This window comes from Rutidosis leptorrhynchoides, chromosome 4 (assembly GCF_046630445.1).
Source record: "Rutidosis leptorrhynchoides isolate AG116_Rl617_1_P2 chromosome 4, CSIRO_AGI_Rlap_v1, whole genome shotgun sequence".
Classification (NCBI taxonomy): Eukaryota; Viridiplantae; Streptophyta; class Magnoliopsida; order Asterales; family Asteraceae; genus Rutidosis; species Rutidosis leptorrhynchoides.
In genome coordinates this window covers 491402721-491419346 of record NC_092336.1, presented here as the reverse complement: position 1 = coordinate 491419346, position 16626 = coordinate 491402721, and the positions used below count along the sequence as shown (strand labels likewise).

The window sequence follows — 16626 nt, the reverse complement described above, 5'->3', positions numbered from 1 at the left end:
TAGATGAAGTGCAGTTGATTCATCCTCTCGATTGAGGTGTTTTCGAGAGTCATGAAAGGTTTGAATGCAGATTGGAATCGTCAAGATACAAATGAGGCTTAAGATGAAATCAAGTAGCAAACTTGAAGAAATGTTTAGTTTCATATGTTATAATCAATATTTTTATTTCATTTTAATTGTCCAATGTTATTAGTCCACAGTCGATAGTCCACAGTTAACAGTCCAATAATTCATATAGAGTTTAATATATAATATTTGAATTAATTAATACGTATCGTGACCCGTATACATGTCTCAGACTCGATCACAACTCAAAGTATATATATTATTATAGAATTAACCTCAACCCTGTATAGCTAACTCCAGCATTACTGCATATAGAGTGTCTATGGTTATTCCAAATAATATATATAGATGCGTCGATATGATATGTCAAAACCTTGTATACGTGTCCCGATATTTAAAGTGAGTAAAATAAATAACAGAAATTAAATGACGATAAATAAAATTGCGAGAATATAAACTGCGATAATTAAATTACGATAAATAAAATGTAATCAGTTAGCTAGGAACAGTTAGCGTTGATTCTTAACAAAATTTCTCATAGTTAATTTGTCTGTTTCTAACAAATTTTATTTTGTCGAATGTTTTCTTCATTATGCCACTTGTTGGATTCTGATAAGTCAAAATCCAAATATGAAATGGAATGAAAATGGTTATTTTGTGGTGAACGAATTCGTATCTGTGGATGTAAGTAGGATAGTAAATGGATGTTGAATCAGATTCGAAGAATGTACAGTATAACCTATTAAAGTGAAATCTAAATATTCCTCAGGTATTATCTACCCGTTAAAATATTTTCACCATTAACAGTTTATACGAAAGAATTTCTAATTACAATCTTTATGAAAATATACTTACAGATATATTTTCTTCAGATGTAATCATAGATTTAATGAGTTAATATAATATTAATCTCATTTGATTTACCGTTAGAACTAGAATATATAATCTCTAAAACATTGAAGATTACATAATCGTCATGTCGAACGAAGATAAATGATGTAGAACGATTCGCAGATTGATGATTATGCTCGAGGTACATAATTAGATGTTGAGGTGTATGATGTGAACTTGAGTTGTTGGTGGTACTGATATTGATGTTGGTGCTGGTGTTGTTGCTGAAGCTGGTACGTTTTGCACCATATTCTCCAAATTGATTACTAGAGCGCGAAGTTCATTGACTTCTTGTATTACTCCGGGATGATTGTCTGTAAGAACGAGCGGATGAATAAGATTTAGAATCTGAGTTATGATATAGTCGTGGCGAGATATTCGAGAAATGAGGGTGAAAATGGTGTTACGAACAGGTTCGTCGGTAAGTGCTTCAGGTTCTTCGCCAAAAGGTGAATTCGGTTAGTGGAAGGGATCGCCTTCTGCGCGTCTCCATTGATTAAGTCGACTACGAATCCATCAGATGAATTGGGGATGGATGATTGGTTGATTCATTCTGCTGACGTTGCTTCCGGAGCTTAGATGACTATCCATTCGGAATAACTGTCGGGATAACTATCGGAATAGCTGTCGAAATCCGAGGGACTCGAACTAGTTGAAGGATTCATCTCGTACGATCAGATGAAGGATTTTCGATAAGAAATAGATTATAGGATGTAAATTAGTAACCTGCAATAAATAATTTACATATGCATATGTAATACTAAAATCCCATAAGTTCGGAGGAATCTACGGAATATGTCAGGAAAAGTTACAGTAACAGATACGCTAAGATATAGATTAGCAGATACGATAAGATACAAATTTTGTCTATACACTATTCATGCAATTATTGCAGTAAGATGTGTCTAGACGAAGAATGATAAGCAGGTAATTTCCTAAGGATGATAAGCAGATGATTTCCGACTAGAAATGATAAGCAAAACTTTTGACATGCAGACACGGTCGAAGTCCAGACTCACTAATGCCTCCTAACGACTTATCAGTTAGACACACTAATGCAAACCTGGTTCGCTAAGACTTCTGCTCTGATACCAACTGTCAAGACCCGTCCTAATCCATCCGGACGAAGTCCACATCGATTATAACGATTCACAATAGTTGGTTACATCGCGAGGTACTTGACCTCTATATGATACATTTTACAAACATTGCATTCGATTTTAAAAGAAAATCTTTCTTTACAACGAAAGTTGACGACATGCATACCATTTCATAATATATCCAACTATAATTGACTTAATAATAATCTTGATGAACTCGACGACTCGAATGCAACGTCTTTTAAAATATGCCATGAATGACTCCAAGTAATATCTATAACATGAGCAAATACACAGCGGAAGATTTCTTTCATACCTGAGAATAAACATGCTTTCAAGTGTCAACCAAAAGGTTGGTGAGTTCATTAGTTTAACATAAATAATCATTTCATAATTTTAATAGACCAGAAGATTTCATATTTCCATTTCTCATAAACATACGTCCCATGCATAGAGACAAAATATCATTCATATGGATTGAACACCTGGTAACCGACATTCACAATATGTATATAAGAATATCCCCATCATTCCGGGATTCTCCTTCGGACATGATATAAATTTCGAAGTACTAAAGCATCCGGTACTTTGGATGGGGCTTGTTGGGCCCGATAGATCTATCTTTAGGATTCGCGTCAATTAGGGTGTCTGTTCCCTAATTCTTAGATTACCAGACTAAAAGGGGCATATTCGGTTTAATAATCCAACCATAGAATGTAGTTTCGATCACTTGTTTCTATTTCGTAAAGCATTTATAAAAGCAGCGCATGTATTCTCAGTCCCAAAAATATATATTGCAAAAGCATTTAAAAAGGGAGCAAATGAAACTCACGCCTATAAATATTGTAAAATAGTTAATAAAGCATTTGCATGTATTCTCAGCCCAAAAATGTAATGAGTAAAAAGGGATCAAATGAACTCACCATACTGTATTTTGTAGTAAAAATACATATGACGACATTGAACAAGTATAGGGTTGGCCTCGGATTCACGAACCTAAATCAATTATAAATATTAACACACATAATTGTAATTAAATAAATTTATATATATATGAATTTATTAGTTATATCATTTTTATATTAATAACTTATATGTTTCATATATTTATTTTATATATTTAAAATAAATAAAAATATAAACTTTGTTATGTTATATGTATTTAATACATTTTTGTATATATATGTACATATATCTTTTGTTTGTTAAAATTATATTAATACTAAAATAATATTAGAAATGATGATGATAATAATAATAATACTACTACTAATTATTAATCTAACTAAATCATAACTTATATTATCGTAATCATGATCGTACTTATAATTTTTCTTCTCGGTTATACATATACAATTACTTTAACTATATTCATAACCATAATCATATTCACATTATTAGTTCGGTTTGAAATTATTAATACATACAATTTTTTTTTCTTCGTATTAAAGGTCAAATTGATAAGTTTAGGTTTAAAGTTTATACCTTCGGTTAAACGAATGAACAAATCTAGCGAGTCCGTCTAGTAACCAAAACGAACCCAAGGCCCAACATCTTTAAATGCTTATAATAATAATTATCTCATGAGCCTAAGAAGCCCAAGATGACAAACCCAATGTAATAGTCTATTTGATTTATGATTAGATCCATTAAACAGCCCATCTAATGGTCCATTTAAGACTTGTGTTAGGTTCATGTTGGGACTAGGAAGCCACGTACAGTGACCGTCGACTACAGCTTAAGACAATGGGTTTACGTTTTTCCCTGCTCACAATCGATCATCATCATTCTTTTGTTATCAATACTATTCATCGTCTCTTCCTCACCACATCATAATATCATTGTCATCATTCTCCATTTGCAGATTAATTAAGTGTTCAAGGGTATTTGACTTGGGTTTTCGATGTTAACAGTAAACAAAACGAACCGAGCAAAAAGGTAATTAGTAGTCGTAGGGTGTTCTTAACATCATTATTATCATCATCATTACATCATCGTATGCATATCATCATTATCCTTTCTACGGCTCATCATCATCATTATCATCCTTCATCTCTTCACCCTTTTCCTCATCATTCCACCAACTCGTTCTTTATCAATCATCATCGAACACCATTATCTTACGCGTTTTTAAACTTCATTATTAACAGAAAATTGGCAGCAAGAACCCAAAAGTTGACGGCCCAAGCTAAGTTTTAAATGCCCCAAGGAACAAAATTCAATTACCAACCCACTTAAGTAATTGGCCTAACAGAAAGAATAGGTGCGGTGGCCCATCAAATCCTCTGTAACAATCGGTATTATTTTACATCACAAACAAATAGGGTTGTTGGATTATAATGTGTCGGTCACCAAGTAACAACTCCACTTGCATAATAATATTTATAAAGTAATGTATCTTCATATTCAATGCACCCTTGTTTTACAAAACTTTTAATTGTGACCCACCATCAATTATTATCGTCACATCACTCATCCTCAATTTTGTAGCATAAACAGAAACAAAAGGAGTATAGCAAAAAGGTTACGCAGTAGCCGGTACAGCAGTTAACAGTAGGTGTTTGTGGTGGTGGTGATTATTCGAAGTAGAACGGAAAACGTAAAGTAACACAAGTTTAAATGAAGTGGGTGGGTTTCATTGGGTCTGTTGCAGCCACGAGCAGGTAGCAGCAAGAATTTGCAGGTTGTTTAGGGTGATTTATGGTTGTAACAGGTTCACTATAACATGAATATAAACGTTAATGTTTGATTTATAGTGGTGGTCTTGGATGATTGTAGAGGACGACTAAAAAAGAAAAAAAAAATTAATCGATCAGGTGAGTTCTAATGTGGGTTCACAGAGTTTAGGGGTGATGGTGTATGATGGTCTGGTGGAGGTCGTGTTTTGATCAATGAACCAAAATAATAATAATAATAATAATAATAAGTAGAGTGGTGGTTACCGGCGGTTGTTAAAGGTGGTGACCGTTGGTGATGATCAAGCAAGAGGTGATCGAATGATAACATGATGATGATGATGATGATCGATGGGTTATGGTTGTGGTAAAACCGATGTTGTTTGATCATGGTTAAGAGAGAGAGAGGGATGGACGAGAGAGAGGTGGAAGATGACGGTTTTTTTTCTTTTTTTCTTTTTTGAATCAAAACAGAAGAAGAATATCGAGCATGTGATTGTGGTTGTTTTTCATACTTGCTAAATCAATGGCTTGTGATCCATGATCATTGCGGATTGTAAAGGAATCGGTTTTAGGCATGATTGAAGTGAAACTTAGATATAAAATGGATAACGAAAGATTGGAAATTAAAGTCTTGAAAATAAGATGTTAAGAGTATTTTGGTGCAATAATATGGTGTGTTAGTTGAATAACAAATAATAGTAGTTTAGGTGGTGATGTTCTCGTTCACTAGAAAAGCAAGAAGGAGATGCACTGCATTTGTATGTATGAGTGCATATGTATTTCAATTATGCATTTTATATATGAAAATTACTTTACAGCACATATCACCTAACTCATTGATCACATAATGTGATTGATGGTAAATACTATAATAAGTAATTTAAATCATGTTAGAATTACAAAGCAGCCTTTCACTATGTCTAAGTCTGACGACACTTCTCATGGATAATATTTTGTACTCCGTTGTTGATCAGTGGCGAAATAGAAGTCTTCAAAAAAATTCCATATTTTTAAATTAACTATATTTATTTATTTTGGTCATTATGATATAAAATTCGATCATTAACTGTTAAATAAAATTTACATTAATTATCCACTCCCAACCCCAAGTAAAATAAAAAGTTTTCAAATTCAACAAATGGTTTCTAAATACATTTTTAATAAGTCTAAAATTTATAGAACTCATTTTCGTATCACCGTTTATTTTAAAATTACATAAGTTTAAATTTAACTTGCTTAATATCAATCGAAACATCAAACAAGTATTACAATCATTTAATATTTATTTTTAATATACTTTATTTATATATAAAGATATATTTTAAATAATAATTATTATAGTATTCTATTTTTATTTTATTAACTTTTAATAACAACAACATATAATACTTAGAATTATATTTCGAATTATTATTTATATATACATACACACATATCTATTTACAATTTAATTGTTCGTGAATCGTCGAGAGCAGTCGAAGGTCAATTGAATATATGAAACAGTTCAAACTTTTTGAGACTCAACCTTATAGACTTTGCTTATCGTGTCGGAAACATATAAAGATTAAGTTTAAATTTGGTCGGAAATTCCCGGGTCGTCACAATATGTTCTCTAGGTTGAGATCTACGGTTAATCTTGCATTCCGAGTTACGGTCACTTTTTGATGAATGACCTTATGTGCTGCTAAGGTGAGTTTCATTTGCTCCCTTTTTAATTGCTTTTGCAATATATATTTTTGGGCTTAGAATACATGCACTTTATTTTAAATGCAATGGATACAAGTACATACTAAATTCTACACTGAGTTTGAACCAAAAATTCCTTAGCTTTGGTAACTAGTAACTGTCAGTTATAAGAACTGGTGGGCGCGAGTAGTAGTATATGGATCCATAGGGCTTGATATCCCCGTCCGAGCTAGAGCACTAGCCTTTTAACGGACGTATGCTATTTGAGAAGCGTACACGTTGGTTTGCGTGTATTATTAAGATGATTATACAAAGGGTATAAAATATATATACGTTAAGTTTAGTTACCAGGGTGCTCAATTTCGTAGAATACTTTGATAAACGTTTCTGGATGAAACAACTGAAAACTTGTGATTCACCTTTATATACAGATTATGCGCAACATTAAAACTATGAACTCACCAACCTTTGTGTTGACACTTTTAAGCATGTTTATTCTCAGGTTTCTAGAAGTCTTTCGCTATTTGCTTATATGTGATACAAGCTATGTGCATGGAGTCATACATGCTTTATTCAAGAAAACTTTGCATTCACAAAATCATCACCGTGTATCTTATTTTGACTTCATTGTCAACGGATGTATTATGGTAAACTATTATTTATGGTGATTGTCTATATGTAGAAATCATCAAACGTTGAAAACCTTAGAAATTGATATTCATTTATTGTGTACCTTTTGAAAAGAATGCAATGTTTACAAAACGTATCATATAGAGGTCAAATACCTCGCAATGAAATCAAAGAATGACATGTTCGTCCATATGAATTTCGAGCGATCGTCACAGCAACCTACAAAAAAAAGGTAACAAAATCAATATCATTTGACTGACATTTGTAACAAATATACAAAATGATACATATGAGGTAGCACATACATCGATAACATTGGATCAATCTCACATATGTCGATATGCTCTACCGTTGGGTGGCGAGCAACTTCCCTAAAAACTCCACCATCACAAATGTGCTATGTATTCTTAGTCAAAAAGTTACTTTTTTCGGTGATTTGATATAACAAAGGAGACGATGTGATATCATCTCCTGATATGCAAACTCGTCTCACTTAGTTAGTTGAAGGATACCATCAAGAACTAACACTTTTCCATATGTTGCAGGCTGCATATCAAAAATTAACAAATTCAGCATCATTGTGTGTCGTTTAAAAATGATCTAATTATTCAAACATAAGTGAGTATTAGGGGCCGAGGTCAGAATGTAATACCCCAAAAATCGAATCAGAATGTTAACATAATAACCTAACTTATAGAAATAACCCTTTAAATCGAATCATTTCAGCTTTATCAACATACAATACTACCTTTAAATTTATTATCTTTGGTTATTGTTCCAAATGTCTCTGCAGTTTCACAGATCATGATCCCACTCACTCCCTTGAAGGCAGCCATCTTGCAGTCTGCAACTGCAACAAATAAATAGATAAACATAACACCATAAGTGAATATAGTTATCACTTTCAAAATCATAAAGAGACATAAACAATCAATAATAGAAAATCTAAAAATAATCGATAATCAAACCTTGCGAATCATAATGAGCCCATGGTACTACACATGTTGTAAAATGTAACCCGATGAGCCCATGGTACTACAAATATTGTAAAATGAGCCCATGGTACTAAACATTTGATTCATAATCAAACCTTTCGATTCATAAACGATAATTATTCGTGTCTCAAATGAGCCCATGGTACTACACATATTGTAAAATGTAATTCGATGTATGATAGTAACAGAGAGTCTATAGATTGACAAAGAGGTAAAAGACTAATATATACACCAAGCTTCAACCGTTAGCAACATGTGTGTCTCAAATGAGTTGCTTATTTTGTTAGGCTGTTTTTTACCCAAGTTTCCAACAGAATGAAAATAAATACTGGAAAGATACAAAAGCAATATTATATGAATCTTAGGTATGACACGAATATAATCACATATGTATGTTTTTGACAAATAGAAACAACACTTATAATACAGCATAATGATAGTCATAGTATGAAATTAAAATGAGTTGTAAATAAACCTATGTATATATAAAGACGTGCATGCAGCTTCGACAGAGTACAACTAATTATTGTTGATCACGCATAAAGTCTGATACCCCATTAAAAACCCAATTTGAATCCACCAATGTGGGAACTGCCTACCTTCTAATTTACACAGTTTAGTATTTAACAACAATTTATGCGATACAAGAAAGAATAAGGCCCCGTTTGGCTCGTGGAATTCCAAAGGAATTTGATGGAATTGGAATTGAATTCCTTAGACCGCTCCGTTTGGTTGACATAATTTGGAAGGAATTATATTCCTTGGAATCTTGAGATTCCTTCATCTATGGAATGTTCATTCCTTCAAGATGTTGATGGATTTGAATTCTTTTCAACATTGAATTTTTCGGGTCGCGACTCTAGAGCGCCTTTTGGCGCTCATTTTCGAGGCAAGTTTTTCAGGGAGCTATTCGGCGCACGGTTTCGGGGCGCGTTTTCAGGGAGCGTTTTTTACGCGCATTTTTGGGTCGCGTTTTCGGTCCGCATTTGCGGGTCACGTTTTTATGCCGCGTTTCGCGGCACATTATCGTGGCGCGTTTCGAGTCGCGTTTTGAGACGTTTTTTCGCATTTTTGAGACGTTATTCCGGAAACGCGCGTTTTCGCGGGCGTCCGGAAACGCGCGTTTTCGCGGGCGCCGGGAAACGCGCGTTTTCGCGGGAGCCCGGGAAACTGCACGTTTTCGCGGGGCGCCTGGAAACGCGCGTTTTCACGTGCGTCCGGAAACGCGTTTTCGCAGGGCGCCCGGAAACGCGCCTTTTCTCAGGGCGCCCGGAAACGGGCGTTATCGCAGGGCGCCCGAAAACACGCGTTATCGCTGGGCGCCCGAAAACGCGATTTTTCGCGGGAGCCCGGAAATGTGCGTTTTCGCAGGGCGCCCGGAAACGCGCGTTATCGCGGGCCGTCAGGAAACGGACGTTTTCGGAGGGCCGTCAGGAAACGGACGTTTTCGGAGGGCGCCCGGAAACGGGCATTTTCGGATGGCGCCCGGAAACGCGCGTTTTCGCAGGGCGTCCGGAAACGCGTGTTTTCGCGGGCGCCCGGAAACGCGCGTTTCTGGATCCCCTGCTGAAGCGTTTACGCAGGGCGTCCAGAAATGCGGATTTTCGGATCCCCTGCAAAAACGCGCGTTTTCGTAGCACGTCAGGAAAAACTCATTTCCGTAGCGCATACGAAACACGCGATCTCGCAGCGCGTCCGAAAACGCGCGATCTTGCAACGCGCCCGAAAACGCTCTTTTTCACAGCAGAAAACGTGCGTTTTCGACATGCGTTCTCAAATAGCGAATCTATTTTTTTTTTTTTTTTAAAAAGTGAGTCTACAAATGAACACAAAATTTAGAAACGTAATTCTTTTTATAACTTTTTAACTATTTTATAAAATGAAATTCAATTCCATTCCATGTAAAATAGAACACATTTTTCACATTCCATAGAATTTTATCAATTCCAATTCCTTCGGATTCCAATTCCTTTGACACATTACATTCCATCCAAAAACATTCCACGAGCCAAACCGGGCCTAAGTGTTGAATATAAACTGATTTCACACTAACAATTTCATTTATTGCATATAATAAAAAGCGAAACCACTGAACCAGACCTCTAAATAATCAATGGTAACATGACCAGTCCCTTTATCATCCCATTTTCCATCATCATTCAGTCGATAGACCTTAACACGCTATCATAACAAAACGTAATTAATTAAACCTAAATTACGAATTAAATGAAGCTAAAGTAACTTGAATACATAACAATACGTAATTAATGAGATTAAATGAAGCTGATTAAGTAACTCACCTGCATCGAATTGTTGTTTGAAGTAGCTAATTTCTCAGGCGCACCCATCGGAGCTTAATTGTGCTAAAATTAGGGTTTTAGTGAGATGGAATTAATAGAGGAATTAGGCGCGAGAGGAATGGAATGGAATGAAAGTGAATTCAGGCTTATTAATTTGTTGAACGATCTGACCTCTGATGTGGAATTGATATTCGAGATTGATGGTCCTGGTGTGTGGAATTGAGAGGATTTAGGGTTTTTTTGTGTAGCTGTATGTTCCGGACAATCTTAAAGAGATTTGACATTTTAAAGGGTATTTTTGTAATTAAACAAATCAATGTAGGATTATGATGTCATTAGAAAGATTAGGAAGAAATTAAGGGTTAAGATCAAAGATGATTAATTAAATGGATGGTTAAGATTAGTTTATGCTCTTTAAAATGACCTATTTTTGCTTTTGTTATTATATATAGTATAGATATAGATGTTTATTATTTTTTATTTTATTTACGGTTTAATAAATTAGAGACGATAACAAAAACAATCATTGATTAGTTAAACCCAATTGCTAATAATAAAAATGGTGGAGTAGTTGGATTGAATTATTTCTAACAAAGTGGGATTCCGAAAATGGGATTGGCACTCAATACAGAAACATTTCTGAAACAATATACGGAGTAAAATATAGAGACGATAGAAATTAAATTATTCTATTTAATATCATGTGCCCAATAATTAACTTAATTTTGTTTTTATTTGAAGTTTTGTTTTATGCATTTGTGTTTTATTATTGTTCATGTTTTTTCCTCATGTGAAATATTTTAATTTTATGGCTCATCGTTCATTTTCATTGTATGTGTAATGAATCATGTGATACCGTGGATTCGTACTCACAAAAGTCGAAATCATGGTGAAATTTGGAGTTTTATATTTGAACCTTTTGTATAATAATAATAATAATAATAATAATAATAATAATAATAATAATAATAATAATAATAATAATAATGATAATTAATAATAATAATAATAATAATAATAATAATAATAATGACGATGATAATAATAATAAAAATTATAATAATAATAATAATAATAATAATAATAATAATAATAATAATAATAATAATAATAATAATAATAATAATAATAATAATAATATACAACTTCACATTAGAATTGACAAAAATAAATAATACCACCACACTACAGTTGACTAAGATGTAAACAAAAAAGTGTCACAGCTTTACTAGTAACTTTTCATTAATGATTAAATTATTATTGGACTTGGTAGCTAAGTTACATTTGGTAATGAGGAAAACGTATCCCACCGAAATATTTCATTGTTGCAAATTGTAATTAGTTACAAACCTATGTACGTCTTTGGCTCTTCTTTTTGTTTCTAGTCTAGTGAATATTAAAATATATATACGGCCTGGGTTTATTATTATTTTAGTACGACAATACAATTATTTTATTACTCCGTATATGTCCAGGAAACATTAATATAGGGAAAAAGAAGAAACTTATTAGTTTGAAAGTTGACGGAGTGATTATTAAGCCGATCAAAAAATTCAAAAAAGGTAAAACGGTTATCGGGTAGGTTGTGATCGATTTGTTAGCTTTTAGTGTTGTTTGTTGTGGTTTGGTTAGTTTTGGACTTGTTGTAATGGGGTCTAGTATTAGTTTACTCTCGTTTTAGTGTTTCGGATGCTCTTGGGTTGGTTTTAGTTAGCATTTACTCTTTGTTTAGTGATAGAGTTTGTTTACTACTGTCGAGCCTTTGCATCTATTGATAAAAAGACTTTGTTTTTTATGTTATCATTATATTTTAGCTAAAAAAACTCAATATGTGAAAATTAAATTTTAGTAATTCTATGCGTACCTTCTTCCTTCATTGATATTGTTACCTGTAAAATGCAGATTTTTAAGACATATATTGTTATTTTCTTTAAAAGCTTGAAATTTTATTAATATCAACCAAAGATTGCACTAGCAACCTACAAGGACCGGAAGCATGAAGGTTACACCAAAGATACACCAGATAAATATATTGTTATTAATTATTTTATATATATATATATATATATATATATATATATATATATATATATATATATATATATATATATATATATATATATATATATATATATATGTGTGTGTGTGTGTGTTTGTGTGTGTGTGTGTGTGTTACTCTGTAATATGCTACACCCTCCGTCTCAAAATAATTTTTCTATTTTGACTTTTCAAAGTCTTCAGTTTTCAACTTTGACTTTTAATATCTTTATTTGTATTATATAATAGTTGATAAAAATTATATTAATACAATGTACATTTAAAATACAATGTAACTTCTCATATTTTAGCATTTCAGAGATTTTTTCAAGTAAGTCTACATCATCTATGTCAAGTATTGGTAAGAAAATTTGGCAAACTTTGATGTGGGTACGTGCGTATCTCATTTGGAAAAATCGGAACAATAGGTAAGCATTGGAATACTCCGGTTGCTCTTAATGAAATAAAAGTTATATATATATATATATATATATATATATATATATATATATATATATATATGTGTGTGTGTGTGTGTGTGTGTGTGTGTGTGTGTGTGTGTGTGTATTACTCCGTAATATGTTACACCCTCCGTCTCAAAATAATTTTTCTATTTTGACTTTTCAAAGTCTTCAGTTTTCAACTTTAACTTTTAATATCTTTATTTGTATTATATAATAGTTGATAAAAATTATATTAATACAATGTACATTTAAAATACAATGTAACTTCTCATATTTTAGCATTTCATAGATTTTTTCAAGTAAGTGTACATCATCTATGTCAAGTATTGGTAAGAAAATTTGGCAAACTTTGATGTGGGTATGTGCGTATCTCATTTGGAAAAATCGGAACAATAGGTAAGCATCGGAATACTACGATTGCTCTTAATGAAATAAAAGTTAAATCGTTCGAGTAGATCTCAAATAGAGTGAAAGGAAAAACTCTCGATTGACACACGCGGTTGTCTAGTCCAAACAAGTACCCATCTACACTGTAATCATGATTGGTGATGGAGCGGCTTTCTCTACAAACCTCAACAATCCTGCTTCTGTAATATAGCTTTTGTGTGTGTATGTTTTCTTCGAGTATATGTAACAGTCGAGTATATGTAACAATATGTATTAGTCGAGCGTGTATTGCATAGGTGAAACATGTGTCAATGTGAATGTTTCCTATGCTGCTCCTGTATTCGATTTTAAGTTGATAAATCTTTGACTTTTAAAGAAAAAATTATTTAATACAAATAAAAATATTTTAAGTCAAAGTTTAGAAAAAAAGACTTTAAAAAGTCAAAACAGGGCCATTATTTTGAGACTGATAAGATAAACCTAGCAACATTTAGAAACAACCATACAAACAAAACTATTTCTATTGATCATAATCGATTATAATGATACCCTTTTGACCAATAACCCAAAAACTAGCAGCAACAACAAGACCAAACGAAAGTAAATATTATAGATACAAAAGTATGATTCTGACATCCAAAACCACCAAACACAATATTATCAAGGACACTCACAAGGTAAATTAAGCATGAAACGAGATGAAATAGGCCACGACCTTCTTACCATAGATACAACCCACAATAACTTAAACTAAATAGCTCCAATCATGTAATCTACCGAGTGATAATCCTGCACGAATAAAAGACGAAGATAAATGCTTGCTTAGAAAATAACATGAGATGTTGAAAGCCCGACAAGTATGCAAGAGTTGTGTTGTTATGTAGTATAAGTTTGTGTGACGCCCCGTACAAAATCAACGTGTACGGATCATCAACAACATGTCCATTACACGGTACAATACTACATGTTGTTTTAAAACAAGTTTTGCATTCATGAAAAGGTGACGTCTTAACCAACGTCAAATGTTTTACAGAGATAACGTGCTTCTACGAATAGAAAGCATTAACATAAGTACGTAACACAAAGGTCATTACAAAGCCATTGTTCAAATGTAACATAAGTTGTGAATGCAAAATAAAAGTTCCATGCTTGAGACATCTCTAAACAATGCAGCGGAAATCTAACACAGCGAGTCTGTAACAGCAAGTCTAACACCAAGACTATAACATCAAGTCTAACAGCGGAGGCAACAACGTTTAAGCACCTGAGAAATACATGCTTAAAAAGTCAACACGAATGTTGGTGAGCTATAGTTTGTTTGTAATCAGTAATGTAATGTAGACCACGAGATTTCGTATTCAAAACAGTATGAAAAGTATATGCTTATCAGCGGGCACCCGGTAACTAACTTAACAAGTAATATCACCCCCTAAAAGTACATCTGGAAAGTGCGTAAGTTTACGAAGTATTAAACACCCGTTGAATGCTAGCGCGACTAGCCCAAGTGGGGATGTCAAACCCTATGGATCCATATCTAAGATTCACGTTCACCGGTTCAAAAACGAATGACTAAACGTTACCGAGCTAAGGGGAATCTTGTGCCGTTATGTCACCCACACATATATAAAGTTTAAGTACTCGTATCTAGTATGTAAAACATAAAAAGCGCATGTATTCTCAGTCCTAAAAATAGTTAAAGTAAAAAGGGAAGCTATAACTCACAGTGAATGTGCGGTAAAGTCGATATGAAAAGTATGCAAGTAATAAGTCGGTCCGAAAGGTCCTCAACCTAAGTCAAAGGTTACTAAGTCAATATATTATCCCCAAAAGTTTAAAAGTGAATAAGTTATGCCTTAAGTATCATCATCATCATCATCATCATTCGTAAAAGAAAAAGTAAGTTTTTAACAAGAATAGAGATCGAAACAAAGGCTGACTTCGGACAGCTGCTACGACCTCTATACAAACCGAAAAGACGAGTGGTCAGTGGCCAAGGCTCCGTATGTGAGTCCTTGTACCGCTATCCAATTTTCAGATCCTAACTCGATGTTGTTTGACCGTGGAGACGGTTCAAGTGCGAGTAGGTCAGAATTTTCAGCACGTCGTTAGAAAGGCGTAGTGATTTTCGGAAGGCTATAAATCCTAAACCGTATATCGGATTTAAGTGAGTCATAAACGAAAAGTCATCTACTCAAACCAAAATATCTGAAAATAATCTTTTCAGAAGTCCCAGGTGTCTGATCAGACCCCGAAAAACAGAAAACAAGTGCTCCGGTGGGTTTCTTGGTGCTTGATGCTCATCACGGTTCTCATCCTTGATGCGTGTAAGCTTTAAATGTACAACTCTTTGATGTTTTAGCATCACTTTGACCAAGTTTCAACCATCAACACATAACTAAGAGTAAAAGCTAACATTCTACAAGTTTTGAACATCAAGGTTGTCTCTTTATTGCATAAACACAATAAAGCTTCAACCTTTGTCCTTTTGACACAAGTTTATGCATCTTTATCATATGAGATGATGAAGACTTGATTTTTATCACCATAAAAATCATAAAAAGGTTCCAAGTAAGTGAGATCTACAATAATAACTTAGATCTCAAGTATTAGGAAACCCTAAGCTAGAAAGCTTGGATTTTTACAAGATTAATGAGACCGTAAGCTAGAAAGCTAAGATCTAGTGAAAATAATGAGACCATAAGCTAAAAAGCTAAGATCTAAATGAAATAATGAAACCCTAAGCTAGAAAGCTTGGATCTTTAATGTTCTTGAAGATCCTTAAAGCAAAAAGCTAGATCTACAAGTTACATGAAGATCATAAACACAAGTTTTGATCTTTTTAACAAAATAAAGAGATCATAAGCTAGAAAACTTAGATCCAACAAAGTAATGAAGATTCAAAGCTAGAAAGCTCAAATCTTTCATGTTCTTGAAGGATTCAAATCAAAGTTTGAATCTTCAAGATATAACAAGATCAAGAAGCTAAAAAGCTTGATCCTTTAATGATGATGATGATGTCGAAAATAAGGAAGAAGAAGAAAATCAAGAAACTTACAAGTTTTAGTGTGAGAAAGAATAAAGAGAGAATTAGAGAGCAAGTGTGTGTAAAAGGTGAATGAGATCAAGTGTGAAATGGGAGAAATAAGCTTGGTATTTATAGTGGTGGAGGGTGGTGGTAGCCGTAGGTTTGGGGGGGACAAAAGGGGGACAACTTTTGCTTTTTGCTTAGTGGTGGTCTAAAGGTGGTGCTTATTGTTGGGATATCATGCAACATGTGTGGTAGTGGTTAACAAAAATGCTAGTATGTTGGCTCATATTAATGGGTTTTTGTCCTACTACTTAATGGGTCATAATTCATTTAAAATTGGGCTAACTTAAAAATCCAATAACTA

General features: G+C 33.4%; 1 long non-coding RNA gene and 1 pseudogene across 1 annotated transcript; both read right to left on the bottom strand.

Annotated features, from left to right (window-relative positions):
- LOC139842382 (spermine synthase-like) overlaps nt 1–7630 on the bottom strand; it is a 42079-nt pseudogene extending 34449 nt beyond the window's left edge.
- Nucleotides 7631–7860: 230 nt separating this feature from the next.
- On the bottom strand, nt 7861–10382 carry LOC139844665 (uncharacterized). Its single transcript, XR_011758056.1, has 3 exons — nt 10347–10382; nt 10147–10227; nt 7861–7901 (listed from the first exon to the last, which is right to left on the bottom strand). It is a non-coding gene; the product is annotated as an uncharacterized lncRNA (long non-coding RNA).
- Between the last annotated feature and the right edge of the window lie 6244 nt (nt 10383–16626).